This window comes from Dreissena polymorpha, chromosome 5 (assembly GCF_020536995.1).
Source record: "Dreissena polymorpha isolate Duluth1 chromosome 5, UMN_Dpol_1.0, whole genome shotgun sequence".
NCBI lineage: Eukaryota > Metazoa > Mollusca > Bivalvia > Myida > Dreissenidae > Dreissena > Dreissena polymorpha.
The window spans coordinates 90,853,032-90,870,155 of NC_068359.1; the positions used below are offsets into that span (position 1 = coordinate 90,853,032).

A 17,124-nucleotide genomic window follows, 5' to 3' on the forward strand; every position below is an offset into this window, starting at 1 on the left:
TAACTGCTTTACGTTTACGAGTCACTCAATGTAAGTCTCAACACGAGTAGTTCGTAAGGCGCAATTAATGTTCAACACAACATTGAGTAGCATAGTTTGTTGCCATATGGAAAATATCTTATATCGGTTAGTCATTCATATAGTTTTTTTTTATCATTTTACCTCAAATTCAAGTTTGAAAGTTTTTTGCTTTGTACGTTTGCAAGCTAGTGGTGTCACTCGGCGTTTTTACGGACTTGTGACCGTTCCTCTTGTCTGAGTACAAGAGAAGTCGCCTTCCCACCCCAGCCCTAGCAGACTTAAACCTAACAATTTGAACAATGCGTGTTATCAACCGGTTGGTAGCCTTATCAAATGCCATCGCGTCCTCGGACTCGCATACGCATCGACCCACGTCAGGTTCTAAAGCTTGCGGGCAATAATGAGTGTCCCTCGCGATAGATTGAGGAGCCTTGCCAGAGTATAACGACAGCATGGATAACACATGTTAGAACCGAAAACCGAGGCGTTTCCCCTCAAGTGCTATCGGTTCGCTTCGCAACTTGTGGAGTCGGTCTATTGACACCTACATACCTCGGTCGCCCATACTCAGTCAATTAACCGCTGTTGTCTTTCTGCTTGCCAAATAGCAGTCAAAACAACCTTACATTGATCTAGCCAGATTGGAAACTACGAGCGAAAACTAACTCGCCCAAGCGAGTGACCCGCTCCCGATTCGAGCAAAACCTCACCTAAGCACTATCGACCCAAAAAACGCCAGTAACACTGCTCCGTTACTAGGGAGCCTTGCTAGTCAACACAAGTAATTTGCAATCCTGGCTAGAGCAATGAGTATATTCGGACTGGTGTACCACCATGTGATTGTCTGCGTCTAAATTGTTGGTATTTGATACTTAGAGTCTCTTGTGCCAAAGTTTTGTTAGATTTTGGTAATGCATAGTTAATACATCGTTAATACACAAACACATACATCAATACATCAATACATCAATATTGCTGGCCAGCACAATAAAACAAGGAAAAAAAAAGGTAGGAGAACAATCTCCTTTATTTTTCATGTAAAAGCATAAACATAAACATGCACACTGTCAACACTTGCCACTTGCAACACCGAGTTCGTTTCATTGCATAATGTTCACATTTTTCGATCGACACACATTCGCAATGTTACATGGATTCACAAAGTTACATGGATTCACAAAGTTGCACTGATGTCCATACACGGGCCAATGTTCAAGTTATCGGTGCGATGGACCCACGGTTTTGTCGCAGCTATACGCCACACGTATGTATTGACTACTCGGTTTCCACATCAAGGTTTGCAAATTGGCACTGAAAATAGAAAAGCAAATTGTGTTAAACAGTAAACGATGAAAGTAAACAGCCTGAAATGATAAAAACATGCATGTGTAATATACCATGTATCAAATAAAATAGTAAACACAAACTGCTAAAGAAAAACACACAACTCTACCAACTGTTTAACTGATACTTACTTTTTTGTTTTGTGTTGCATGTTCAGGCGCCTTTCTGTCACTGCTCGTCTAGCAGTACAGCTGAAATGAAATAGAAAGCATGATCAGAAACTTTCATTGTAATTGTACAACTTACAATTTATGTGCACAATTTTGCATTTAAGTATAACATACAGTAAAACAATTTCAATCAATTGTTCAACTAATACTCACTTTTTTGTTGTGTTGTTTCCACAAAGGCGCCTTGTTGTCACTGCTCGCCTGGTAGTAAAGCTGACTCGTCAAGTAGTAGAGAACACTCGTCTAGCAGTAAAGCTGAAATGAAATCGAAAGCATGATTAGAAACTTTTGAATGTGTTTGTACAACTTACAATTTATAAACACAATATTGAACTGTAACAGTAAACATGAAACAGATAACAATTTTACTTACCTATGTTGTCTTCGCTGAAATACAAAAGTCATGTTCATAGCAATCATAGCATATTAACACACAATGAATACAACTCAAAACTTTTAGTAAGAAACTCAGTACTTACTTTGTATTTTGTATCCAATCCCTCTGCTGGCAATCTTCTTCAGTCCACAATCGAGCTGAAATCAAGACTCAATGCATACATGTAAATTTTGCCAAATAACAAACAGAACTGTGAACCAAAACTTTAACTAAACAAAACTAACTTTTCAACTGTAATGGTACTCACCTCTGGCAACTGAAAACATACAGATATTTTGCATAGCACAATACATTTTAGTTTGAAGATAAGAATGATTTATGAACATTTTACTTACACGAAGCATAAATATAAAAGACATGCTATGATGAAAAAAAAAACTTTGTATACACAATTATACATAAAGAAACACAATCTACTTACCATTGCTGACCTGAAATTGAAAAAAGCACATTTTGTTTAGCAGAATACAAGTCATCAAAACAGTTCAATATGAAAATTAAAGAAAGTTAGTGTACTTACCACAGCCATACTGAAATGAAAAAGAAACACATTTTACAATGCAAAATACAGGTCATCAAAACAGTTCAATATGAAAATTAAAGAAAGTTTGTGTACTTACCACAGCCATACTGAAATGAAAAAAACATTAAGCATTGCATAGCAGTATACACATCATCAAAACAGTTCAATATGAAAATTAAAGAAGGCAATTGTACTTACCAACAGGCTACTGAAAAAAATACATTAAGCATTGCATAGTAGAATACAAGTCATCAAAACAGTTCAATATGAAAATTAAAGAAAGTTTGTGTACTTACCACAGCCATACTGAAATGAAAAAGAAACACATTTTACAATGCAAAATACAGGTCATCAAATCAGTTCAATATGAAAGGCAATTGTACTTACCACAGCCATACTGAAATGAAAAAGAAACACATTTTACAATGCAGAATACAGGTCATCAAAACAATTCACTATGAAATTATAGAAAGTTAGTGTACTTACCAACAGGCTACTGAAATGAAAAAAACATTAGGCATTGCATAGTAGTATACAAGTCATCAAAACAGTTCAATATGAAAATTAAAGAAAGTTAGTGTACTTACCACAGGATACTGAAATGAAAAACAGACATTTTACAATGCAGAATACAGGTCATAAAAACAGTTCAATATTAAATTATAGAAAGTTTGTGTACTTACCACAGCCATACTGGAATGAAAAAAAACATTTAGCAATGCACAATAATCAAGACTTACCTAGCTGATCTTGAATCATTCTCTGTTTCTCAACTTCTCAGTTGTCCAAAAGTCTGCTCTGTAACGACCCACCATTCCAATCTGAAAAATAGTTAAGCATAACAAAGCACAAAACAAACCAAAAGAATAGTTTACTTACCTCATATTTTGTGCAGGTTTTCAACAGCCAATTTTCTTCTTGAAGCCTGTATTCGTCTCTTTTTTGACCCACTGTGGAACAGTCACAGCAATGTAAGTCTGAAACATAGAAGGGCATAACAACATAACATACAAACCAGTATATTTGTTTTGACTTACCTCGTGGCTAGAGTCGAGACACAGCTGCTGAATTTCTTTTCTGTCACAAGCTGTCAAAACATCTCTGCAACATCTCTGCAATTGAAACCTTCAAACAGAGTAAAACAGAGAAACATTTTGTATACAATATAGTAAACACTTACCTTGTTATAGGCCTGAGTTGCAGCAGTGATTCTTTCTTGAAATCTTCTTCTTTTGCATCACTGCATGAGAGACCTGAAAAATAGCATGCAGTGCAAAACACATGAGTTAAATTAAACCAAAATTGTGTTTCTACTTACCTTGCTTCTGTAGAGTTGAATCACAGTAGTAGAATTCCTTCTTCAAACACATTTCTCTGTCTACACCAGGAACTTGAATCTGAAACAGAGAAAAGCATCACATCAAATTGTACAACTCAAGTGCATTCATTCAATGCTTACCTACTTTCTGTTGAGTTGTTTCACAGCAGCTGAAATCCTTATTCACTGTTGGCACTGCTATGAGACCATTTCTGCATGTGAAATCTGAAACAGAGCAAAGCAAAGTATGCATGGCAAAAATCAAACAAACACAATTGTAACACTTACCCTGTTTGCAAGTCCCATTCACTTTCTCAGCAATGTTTCTCTTCTTGAATCGTCTTCGTCGCTGACTACAAGTACACCTGAAACATAGCATGCACAAACATACCATATAAAAACAAAATACAAGTGTTCATACTAAAATGAAACACACTTACCTTTCTGCATTGCTCAGCTCTGTTCGACTGTCAACTCTTCAGGTCATGTCATATCTGAAACGAACTAAATCAAAACATGCATAGTATACAATCATTGATAAAATTTCGAAACAATTGTATGCTTCATAGCTGTGTTTTTTCCACTTTACATCACAGACAACTGGCGATCACAAAAGTAAAGACATTTTTGTTCTACTCAAACATTAAGCTCACATTCACAAACACCGACCGACAGAGTTTTGTATAGAGTGCTAATACCTAAAACTGTACAAAAAGAATCGACATCAGTTTTCATTCATCATCGTTTATTGAGACAAATTAATACTACAATACTTACCACAGCTCCCTGAAATGAAATAGAAATGTTAACAGCATGCAAACAAATGTTAACCAATATCAAATCATCTATAATAAATATCAACAAAAGCATTTCGATACACATAGTAAGTGTTCACCATCATAGTACATCATCAGTTAGTTCGACATCCCACGGTTGCTCAAGTGTTAGTACTGGCTAGCATTTACCCTTTTCAGTAAACCGTCACACATCAGCATTTTTAGACACAAGTACTGTGCAATTCAACCCTTGTTATCATCTTTCACAGACTTCTATGAGTAAACAACTGAAAAATATAAAACGTTTGTACTCACTGTTTGGCAGCTCCAAGAAACACGTCTGTTCTGCTTGCCATCTGGACATCCACTGAAACAAAACATCTTCAAACACACATACATGTAAAACGTTTTTGAACATAAACCAACACAGATCAAACTTGAATTATCCATCTGTACATGACACACATGAAAAATAGCATAAGTTTACTATCACATTACAGCAGTACAAATGAAAACAAAAATTTGATCGACTTACCTTGCTTCTGTAGAGTTGAGTAACCGACGTGGAAATCTTCTTCCATGTGTAAACCAGTGACTCGAATCTGAAATAAAGTAAAGAACACATTGTACAACTCAAATCAATGAATTAAAACTTACCTTACTTTTGATGAATTGTGTCTCATCAGTTGAAATCCTGTTTAATTTCTGCATGTGAAATCTGAAACAGAGCAAAGCAAAGTATGCATGGTAAAAATCAAACAAAAACACAGGTTCAACTTACCCTTTGTATGTTCCATCCACTTTCTGACCTATGGTCCTCTTCTTGAATCGTCTTCGTCTCTAACTGCAAGTACACCTGAAACATAAAAGCATGCACAAAACATCCCATATAACAACTATTTGTACTTACCATATGATTGCTTTTCTGTTCAGGTCAGCTTGAAAACCCATCACTGACAACAGCATCTGAAAAATAGTACAACACCAACAAACAAACAAACAAACATAACATATCATAAAAACAGTTTAACACAACAGATATGAGAGCTCTCGCAACCACGTCTGTTCTGTTCGACTGTCCAAAAGCAAGTGACAGTACTTCAATTCACTAACATTGAGAAATTCTAAACTTACCTTCAAGGCTTGTTGAGTAGCTCCAAAAACAAGACTGCTTGGCTCCACTGTTCACTCCAACTGTCATATCATCACTGGATAAGCACTCCTGAAATGTATTAAAACAAAACATGCATAGAACAAACATTCAGTCAAAAGTACTTACCTTTCACTTTGTCACTGCCCTGTGCTCAACTCCAGTCAGCATGACATCTCTGCTTGAAAGTCTGAAACATATAAAAACATGCAATGCAAAACAAACATAGTTACTTACCTTCTAGCATATTGTTGGAGCTCCAGAAAACACGACTGTTCACTCCAGCTGCCAGACTTGAACTGCCAGCACACATCTGAAAATCTGAACAAAGCATTCATGTTCATACTTTACTAGCCGTACAATTAAAGTTACTGACATACTCATCATCCAAAATAGAGTACACGAAAAGCTAGCTAGGTTTACCTCTGTTCATGTGTTATACACCAAATGAAACCATGATGATAAAGTAACTCACTTTATCTCTTCTTTTGTCAAAATACAAGTGTTCATAGTGGAATGAAACAGACTTACCTTTTCGTTTCCCAGCTCTGTTCAAATCATGTCAGGTTTTCATCTCATGTCAAATCTGAAACGAACTAAATCAAAACATGCATAGTATACAATCATTGATAAAATTTCGAAACATTTGTATGCTTCATAGCTCTGTGTATTTTCACTTTACAGATCACGGACAGCTGGCGACCACAAAAGCGAAAACATTTTTGTACTACTCAAACATTGCTGTATTAAGCTCACACTCATGAACACCAACCGACAGAGTTGCTATAGACTTATAATCCCTAAAACTGTACAATAAGAATCAAAAGCAGTTTTCAGTCATAATCTTTTATTGAATTCTATACATATGCACTACAATCTACAGTACTCACCACAGCACCCTGAAATGAAATAGAAATGTTACAGCATGCAAATACAATTTAAGCAATATCATATCATTTATCTACTATGTTTGCAAATGTTTTTCAATCATATGTTCGTTTCCCCAAAGAAGCTCATATTCTGTTCCACCATCATACACCATCATCGCTAATCACAACATATCGACACTATATCAGTACTGAGTAATTTCTACCCAACGCATTACACTTCTATACAAGTAAACCTGTACAAAACGAATCGAAATCAGTTTCATTCATCATGATTTATTGAAACAAATTTATACTACAATACTCACCACAGCCCCCTGAAATGAAATAGAAATGTTACAGCATGCAAATACAATTTAATCAATATCATACATATCAACAAAAGTGATTCAATAAATTGTCATTTAATATTTTTGCAACATTTTTCCATCATATGTTCGCTTCCTCAAAGTACCTCAATGAATATTCTGTTCCACCATCATCCACTATCATCGCTCATTACAACATATCGACACTGTATCAGCACTGAGTAATTTCTACCCAACACATTACAACCATCATACATCATCACGCAACTTGTAAACAGTAAAACGAAAAAAATTTGTACTCACGTTTTTTGTAGACAGCAGCTCGATGAACACGTCCGCACAGCTCGACATCTGAACCTCAACTGACAGTCAATCGCTTGACACCACAACATAAATTTAATTATTCACAACAGTCAGAGCTTAAAAAAACACGTCCGATCAGTCCGATGTCAAAACTTAAAGTGAAGTCAAGTCGTTCAAAAAAATTAATGTAAGTCAAACATTTCATATATAACGCTCACAAAATTTCGTTGTCAGTCAATACTAAACGTTCAAAAGTTAACATCGCATAAGAGTATGATTTCATTTCACAACTCAAGTCAAAGTCAAGTTGTTATCTCATAACAATAACCTAACACTTCAGTCATCCAGTCATTCAACAACCTGAGTACCAAGTCGCTATTCTATAACGCGAAGTCAATTTTACTCTCAAAGTACAAGTCAGTAAAACTCAAAACTTTTCATCAATAGTCAGAGCTCACGAAAGTACGTCCGTCTTCGTCAACGTTCAAAAGTGAACTGAAACTTTTTAATCGTAAAAATATTTCAAAGTCAAATTTTTTTCATAGCTCACAAAAACAAGTCTGTCTTTGTCAAAGACCATCAGTCAACTAAGATTCTGTCATAGTAAAAAAAATTTAAAAGTCAAAACTTTTTTCAGAGCGCTTTAAAAACACGTCCGTATTGGTCAATATCCAAGTCGCAACTGAGCGTTCTTTACCCGCGCAGTTCAAATTATAATGAGGTCACGACGTCGAGAGCTTCGAAAAACACGTCCGAACCCTTCAACGACCAAACGAAGAATGACAGAAAAGCACATTGAAAATGTTTATTCTTCATGATTTGAGTTACGATTGAATGTGTATTTGATGAGAAATCAAAAAATCATACTTAACATGCAAAAATCCTACAAATATTGACTTTGTGATGATATTTTTTCATGACCATACAAGCCGAAATATTCACACACAGCTTGAATGGGCATACAAATTGATAAGCATGAGTCCGTACAATCCATCCAGTATTTCCTTCGAGTTAAAGCAAATCCATGGTCTTTAGGTCTCAAATCTTGTTATGAGGCGTACCCAACGCAGATTTTTAGAGTAAATGTAAAAACTAGAAAATGCGTGTAGAGATCTATATTATAAAAAAATCTAGTCAAACATAGATTTACTAACCTATCATTCTGAAATAATCCTAGATCATATCAAATATGTGAGTAATCCATCAAAATATTTATTACTGAACATTTAACATCAGCACAAAATATTCCCGTATACCCATTTAGTTTTCTACATAGCCTGAACAATTCAATATTTATTTTCAATTCCGAGAACTCAAATGTTTTCATGACGTTCGACTGACGAAAGCAGCTCGATATGATTTCGCACTAACTTTATTAAAGAGCAACTATCGCGCTGTGATTTTTTCAACTGTGTTTTGTGATTTGTACTAGTACAACGAAGATATAGAAAATAAATATCAAACCACATATATCAAAATGTTCAGCACACTGGCGCCTACACAATGATATACAAATAGTATGGTTATGTGTACAATTGTTCTTGAAAATTTGAAATATCGAGAAAATTTGCGTTAAAATCAAAATTTCATAACTCGCGCGTTCGATTTTGTATACACAAATAGTACCAGTATGAGCGCATCGAAATTTCGGTTCATCTGGTGAAAATTTTATGGAATTTGGACAACTGGTTCTATAGATATTGCACTTAAACCACTGTCAAAGAAACACAATTTTCTATCGTCGATATGTTAACACCCCTTTAAGTTGAAAGATGAGTTTCATTGAAATGACGTCGTCGATTTGCACTGACAACGAAGGGTCAAAATTACGATTCATAAAATGTGTGTTTGTTGTGATATGGTTTTCTGCCCGTATAACTGCAGCGTTTTACAAAAACATCAAGTATGTTACACCAAAATGCACAGAAATAAATTCCCCATCGCATGATGCAAATATTACTGTATTATATTGCGAAATGAAAATCTTTTCTTCATATCAACCCAAGTTTTACCAATAAACAGAAATTTTGACATATATCCACTTATCTACTTGCAAAATATTTAAACTCTTATTGTTCCTCTCTGATTGCTGGTTATCGTAGTGAAAATTTCATCGAAATGCGTTCACGCGTTATTGTGACAGTTAAAATAAACCGCTTCGATACAAACACAGTTTTATCAACTATTCGCTATCTAACGACGTTCGGTTTAACTCGATACTTTAAAGTTCAAAATTTCTATAAGCACGAATGCGTTTTATCTCAGCAGTATTCTTGTAATTAGACCTATTGTGGAGTATCATACATCAAAATGTGCAGAACAGAATTCCTTATCGAATGGTATCAATTGTTTTATACTTGTCTTAAATGGGAATTTTTTTTCTTGTAAGCGAAGTGATTTATATGCGAAAAGCTAAGAATTTCTTCTATATGCGAATATGTTAACAAAAAATGATCCCCACAAAACTTGTTGCTATTAACACGTTTCATATTAATGCGAAAATGTTATGTTGATCGGTCAAATGGTTGGGAAGAAACGCGAAGTTAAACTTTGTACGAAATCACTGTTCTATTCGCAGAGAGTTTTCGACGTTGAGTCAAAATGTAAAGTTAAAGACAGAAATGCGTTTAGTACGAAATCGTTATCGCACTGTATTTTTGTTGTGTCTAAACATACGGTAAAGTGTAATATATAAAAATGCGTGGAATCGAATTTCCTACAAGCTAGTACCAAAATAACGATAAATGCTCATTACACAAAAAAGTTTTCTTGTTAGCGAATTTTGCAAAGTTGAATATCTGATACAATAAGTCGTGTGAGAACAATATAGGTGAAACAACAATTGTAGCTATCATGCGGTTAAATATTGTGGTGAAAATTTCATCTGAATATCATGAGGCGTTCTCGAAAGAATTGAGTTAAACCGATGCATTTTAAACTCCTTTCCCTCGCTTGTTTACATGCATTATGAATGACGTTGTAAAAAATCTAAAGTTAAAGACGGAAATGCGTTTAGTACAAAATCGTTATATTGCTGTATTTTTTGTGTTTTTTAACATACGGTTAAGTGTAATACATCAAAATGCGTGGAATTGAATTTCCTACAAGCTAGTACCAAAATAACGATAAATGCTCTTTACACAAAAAAGTTTTCTTGTTAGCGAATTTTGCCAAGTTGAATATCTGACACAATGAGTCGTGTGAGAACAATATAGGCGAAACAAAAAATGTAGCTATCATAGGATTACATATTATGGTGAAAATTTCATCTTAATATCATGAGACGTTTTCGAGCAAATTGAGTTAAACCGATGTAACTTAACATCTTGTTTCGTTTGTTTACATGGATAAAAGACGACGTTGTAAAAATCTAAAGTTAAAGACAGAAATGCGTTTAGTACGAAATCGTTATTGCACTGTATTGTTTGTGTGTTTAGACAGACGTTTAAGTGTAATACATCAAAATGCGTGGAATTGAATTTCCTACAAAATCATACTAAAATGAAGATAAATGCTCTTAACACGAAAAAGTTTTCTTCTTAGCGAATTTTGCAAAATTGAATATCTGACACAATGTGTCGTGTGAGAACAATATAGGCGAGACAAAAATTGTAGCTATCATAGGATTACATATTATGGTGAAAATTTCATCTAAATATCATGAGACGTTTTCGAAAGATTTGAGTTAAACCGATGCATGTTAAACTCTTTTCCCTCGCTTGTTTACATGCATATGAATGACGTTGTAAAAAATCTAAAGTTAAAGACGGAAATGCGTTTAGTACAAAATCGTTATATTGCTGTATTTTTTGTGTTTTTTAACATACGGTTAAGTGTAATACATCAAAATGCGTGGAATTGAATTTCCTACAAGCTAGTACCAAAATAACGATAAATGCTCTTTACACAAAAAAGTTTTCTTGTTAGCGAATTCTGCCAAGTTGAATATCTGACACAATGAGTCGTGTGAGAACAATATAGGCGAGACAAAAAATGTAGCTATCATGCGATTGAATATTGTTTTGAAATTTTCATCTCGAAATCATGAGGCGTTCTCGAAAGAATTGAGTTAAACCTCTTGGTAAGATATTGCACCCAAGCCAAGGTTGTTTTCATGGATAGAAATGACGTTCGAGCTACAGTACATGTTTCGTGCTTTAAAAAGTGTATTCGTGATTATAGGCAAAATGGTTTTCGGCTAGTCTTGATCAAGCGATACAATAAACATACACGCATGTCATATCAAAATATGTGGAAATACATGCTCTTCATGTTGATATCAGTTTTGTTTCAAAAAGCGATTAGAATGAAAAAGTTTTCTTGTTGCGAACGTTTTCAAAGTGATTTTTATCACATAAGCATGTATGTTGGAACAAAAATAACAATAGAAAAGTTGTAGCGAACAATAAGCTGGGTATTGTACTTGAAATTTGATATTGATGCCATGAATCGTTCCGGAGATATTTAACTTAAACCGATATTATGTTTAGTCTTTCCTCGGTTGTTTACATTTAAGCGAAATGACGTACTACATTTCATGAATTTTTGCGCGATGCGATTTAAAGAAAAATATCAATGTTGCGTTTAACTCGTGTTCAAGCGAAATTATTCACATACATACAAAGTGATATACACCAAATTCTTCAGAAAACAATTCCCTATTCAGCGGTACATATTTTGTTTATGAAAACGAAAAGGCAAAAAAGTTTTCTTCATACACAAGATTTCGGACAGATATTTAACATAGAAACATATATTTCAGGGCAAACTAATCAGTACGTAATTGTAGCATATAGCCATCTGTGTCATGCACTGAAAATTTCATATTGATATTTTGAGTGGTTTCAAAGAAAATGCACTTAAACCTCGTTGTACGATATTGCACCAAGGTTGTTTACATGAAGCGAAATTACGTAGATCTACTGCACGTCATGAGTTTAAGTGCGTTGTAGAAAAACAATATCAGAGTTGAGTTCAGTTTTCTGCTGATAAATCGGCGTTTCAATGTGTGATTATTAAATCCTCACAAAAACTTCATATTCAACGGTACACATTTTGAACAATGTATCGCAAAACGAAAAGGCAAAAAGATTTCTTCATAAAGGCTTTATTTTCGATCAAAAACTAGTATGTTTGTCAAAAAAGCATCAACAAAAGAATAAAACGTTCGGAATAATCGATGTAAGGCTCTCTAAGTTGAAAATCATAGTAAAAATTTGATCCCAATATCTGCAGTGGTTTTTGATAAATTTACATTTAAACTTTCTCGCAAATACTCATCTATCTGTGTACTTTACTGTGAAATGACGTTCGATATTATTTGCACTTGATGACCTCGCTGTACTGGGTGTAATTTCTCGTGCGATGCTGGTAGATATTTGATGAAGTATTGGATTGGAAATTTTAGCGTTGTGAAATTTATTACAGCAAAAAGTTGTACTAGCGAGATATTGTGATTTGAAAAATACTCCACTGCACTGTTGCGTTTAAAAATTGATCATAGTACATTTCGCAAAAATATTCATACAAGTTCATATCAAATAACAGCTGTTAGGTATTAACTCATTTTTCACACACACAATTTTATTTTGTCGAGATGAAGAATTGCGAATGAGCAAAATGCTAAGTTAACGTATATGGCTGGAATTTTCACTAGCGCATAAACTTTGTCGAAACTTGTGAAACGTATCGAGTACTTGAGTTAGATATTCTCTGCGTACTTTTGTTGTAACATTCGATGTTTTGTATTCGAGTAGTATTAGGGTAACATTTGGTATATGAATAACGAAATCGGGTCGCCTGTTCTGAATTGTTAATTCGTGCTTTATGTACAACCGACAGTCGTCGCGAAGTGTGGGAAATGTCTTTCTGAGGTACTGACCCAACTCGCTAACGTACGTTTTATCAAATCCCTCAGACATGCAACTTTGTTCAGCGTTTTTCTTAAGTACGAGTGTCTATATCTGCCACGCGTTAGAAATTTGCTATTCATCTTTATCAAGGACTTTGGTATGTAAGCGCTATGCTTTGTCTATATACTGAAAACGCACCAGCCCGTTGGGTATATAAAGCGACACGGACAGCTATTGTCATCATTCTTGATTTGAGACTCCAAGAGAGAACATTGACTCGAAATCATGCCGAAATACGCAAACCGACTGCCAAAGTTCGAGGACACAGACGCTGCTAGTGGTAGTAGCGAAACGACTGGCAAGGGCAAGCGACATGCTACAAAGCCATACACTCGACCAGAACAATCGGCGTCAATTGATCTAAAGTCGTTCGGCTATCAACTGAACAGACTTGGAAGTCAGGTTACAGCGTTTGTGAACAGCAGCGACTACGCTATGTCAAAGGAAGGTCGCGATGTCTGCAAAAAATGGTATCGTGTATTCAGAAGGCTTCATCTTATCAGCGAGAAGCGAGCGAACATTTGATTAATGATCAAGAACGTTCTTCGAGGATGAGTGGTCTAAACGCGAACGCGCGCTAAAAGAGCAGCATGAACTCGAAACCGATAGGATAATATCGCAGCTCCTATTTGAAAAAGAGCAGGCTTTGGATTCGCTTAGAACAAAACTTCAAGAAGAAAAAGAAGAGGCTATTCGAGCATTGAAAACGTGTACCATATGCTACGATGAGGAAAAAAAACAGTACCTTGACAAGGTGTGGGCACACTTTTTGTGAAAACTGCTGCCTGATGATGTTTGATGGAGACTGCGCTATGTGTCGAGCTGACGTTACTGGCTGGGTGCGAATGCTTTTGACTGATTAGATGTTTTGGATTATTTATATGCTTGTTTGTTTGTTGTGAAATAAAATGTTGAAATGCATATCATGTGTTGGTCGTTAATTGAGCAGGTTAGATATAGTTTGATTGTAGAGTAAAATAACGTTGAGCTTACGAACAATGTCGTATTGAATTGCAATGGATCGAATGCTTAATATGAGTCATTGTGTAATATAACATCTAGTAGTATCAACATGTTTCGAAATGTGCAGCGAAATCAAAAAAATATTATAACACAAACTTGTACTATATAAATCCAGTCTTTTGACAAACGCAATCATTCTCATTTGAGTAACGAAGCGAAATGGTGTCAAAACAACTTGCTGGTGTTGGTTTATGTTTAGATGATGAAAGTCATCCGTTATATCTCACCCAAGTGAGCTCAACCAAACTTGTCAAAACGTGCACTCCCTTCTAAAAATGAGAGACGAGGAAAGCTGATAAACAGTATCATTTGCAAAAAAATGAAGAAAAAGAAGCTGCCGATTTTATTGCTCAGCTTGTACAGCAAAATTCCAACGACTCATCAGGTTCGAGTAGTACTAAGAATTCGAACAAACGCAAAGCTATTGGTGATCCGAGGGACACACTGTCAAAAAACCTAAGGGCTCGCGAAATGCAAAACAAAATGCAATCTCAAGTGAAAATAAGCAGACTGACTTTGTAGAGCAGTATCTCAAGAAACAACAAAAATAAAATCGTTGCACGCTGATGCTCGTACAAGGATAGCGTTCATTGAAAAATCCTTACACTATGTGCAATCCAAAGAAAGCGATGAGCCAACGGTTTGCTCTTTTCTGTCCGAGGCATCTTCAAATATTTCGCATGCTATAGAAAGCATCTCAAGTGAACTACAAAACAGTGGCGATGTTGACTCATGCCGAATATGCAAAAATGAAGACAATCCACCAACAATTATAAGCAAGACGTGCGGGCACGGATTCTGCTGCATAAATTGCATAATGAAGTATTTGGAATACGTCTACAACAAAAATTCTGGGCGACTGATTTGTTTGAAATGCAATATCAGTACGATGAGAACGCCACATATCAAGTCGGTGCTCGCTATGGCATTATTGGTTGATACTTAGAATGAATAAAATGTATAGAACCTACAACGTGTTTTGTTTCACATGCTTGATGGTCAAAATATTGTACTATACGTGTGGCTTAATCGAGTTTTTCAATGCCACATGTTTTTTAAGGCCATATGAGCCTGAAGTCGCCCATTTTTACATGACGTTCGTTTGACGAAATCAGCTCGATATGATTCCGCACTATTAAAGCGACTACAGCTCTGTTCTTATTCAACTGCAGTAAGATCAAAATATCATAACTTGCGCATTCGATTTTGTATGAACAAATAGTATCAGTATGAGCGCATCGAAATTTCGTTAATCTTGTGAAAATTTTATTGAGTTCGGACAACGGGTTATAGAATATTGCATTTAAACCACTTACAAATAAACACAATTTTCTATCATCGATATGTAACGCCGCTTTAGTTTGGTAGGATGAACTTAAATAAATATTGAAATGACGTTATGAATTTGCACCAAGAACGAACTGTCAAATGCTTTGCCATATGAAAATACCGAAAACTGCCATTTCACACACGTCAGACACACATATCAACTTTCACAAAAAAACTGCAATGTGGAAACATACATTTTTAAACATGTTGTTCTAGTTAATGCTCTCTATAACCGTTAATCCTGTTTCTTTGATAGTGATAAATCAGAAATTAAGATATTGACTAATGCAGCCATTTTCACATGTTCATGCCAAAGCCAGGACTTGAACCTGGATCTTTTTCAAACCAGCACAGGACTGGAGAAAGCGTTATACATTCTACTACTCTGGCGTTTGAACTGATCAATGCTGGATAGTCACTATGCATAGCAGTCAAAACCTAGCAATTATGATTGTGATCAGATATTCTCTTCAACTAAAAAACCCCGTTTGACCATGTTATGACATTTGTTCACATACGTTCAGGCAAACATGATATGCCAGTTTTGATTTGCAATCCTCAAATCTGTATCATACGTATAGCTAAACATATTCTGCAATAGAAAACAGTTTTACTATCCCAGCCAACACAGTGTTAATACATTTTGGTTGCTTCAATTTGCATTGCATACAAATTAGCTTGGGTAGAGAATGATTATTGTGATCAAATATGTATGTGCAGACCAAAATGCAAAATTTCAAGTGATCATCAACTGTAAAGTATGATTTGTGTATCAACTTTCACAAATATTTGCAATGTTGGAAACATACATTTTGAAAACATGTTGTACTAGTTATGCTTTCTATAACCATTAATCCTGTGATCAGAACCAAAAATTGACTTGTGGTTGTGCTTGCTAGCTCACACACACTGAAATAATGGGGTTGGAATGGCAATCTCTTTTTGCATAAGACTAGTTAGAGAGCCATGCATAAAAATTCTCATGTTCTTATCTATAGATACAAATAAAAACCAATCTGAACCAAAAATTGACTTGCGGTTGTACTTGCTCTCAGCTCACACACACTGAAATATGCGTTCGGAATGGCAATCTCTTTTTGCATCAGACCAGTTATGAGAGCCATGTATAAAAATTCTCATATTCTTATCCATATGCATGAATAAACCAAATCTGAACCAAAACATGGCTTGTGGTTGTGCTTGCTAGCTCAAGCAGACACTGTGAGATGCGCTTTGTGAATGACTGAATCACTGCACAACAAACACACACAATGAGTTTGTGGACAGACATGAATGTGCTGACAAAAAACCATATTTTTCTAAAAAGCATTTATATCTTTTTTTCTAAGCATTTGCATCAGAAATCTTATGAGAGCCATGTATAAAAATTCTCATATTCTTATCCATATTCATGGAAAAACCAATCTGAACCAAAACATGGCTTTGGTTGTGCTTGCTAGCTCAAGCAGACACTGTAGATGCGCTTTGTGAATGACTGAATCACTGCACAACAACCACACAATGAGTTTTGTGGACAGACATGAATGTGCTGACAAAAACCATATTTTTTCTAAAAAGCATTTATATACTTTTTTTCTAAGCATTTGCATCAGAAATCTTATGAGAGCCATGTATAAAAATTCTCATATTCTTATCCATATGC

General features: G+C 35.3%; 1 long non-coding RNA gene across 4 annotated transcripts; it reads right to left on the reverse strand.

The window, feature by feature from the left end:
• Positions 1-276: 276 nt before the first annotated feature.
• LOC127832048 (uncharacterized) lies at positions 277-7,861 on the reverse strand. 4 transcript variants are annotated; one of them, XR_008026654.1, is made up of 4 exons: positions 7,198-7,861; positions 1,689-3,432; positions 1,497-1,556; positions 277-1,332 (listed from the first exon to the last, which is right to left on the reverse strand). It is a non-coding gene; the product is annotated as an uncharacterized LOC127832048 (long non-coding RNA). The 4 variants fall into 4 exon arrangements; XR_008026655.1 differs by lacking the exon at positions 7,198-7,861 and adding an exon at positions 3,774-4,133 and having other exon boundaries at positions 1,689-3,276; XR_008026653.1 differs by lacking the exon at positions 7,198-7,861 and adding an exon at positions 3,636-4,133.
• Positions 7,862-17,124: the final 9,263 nt, after the last annotated feature.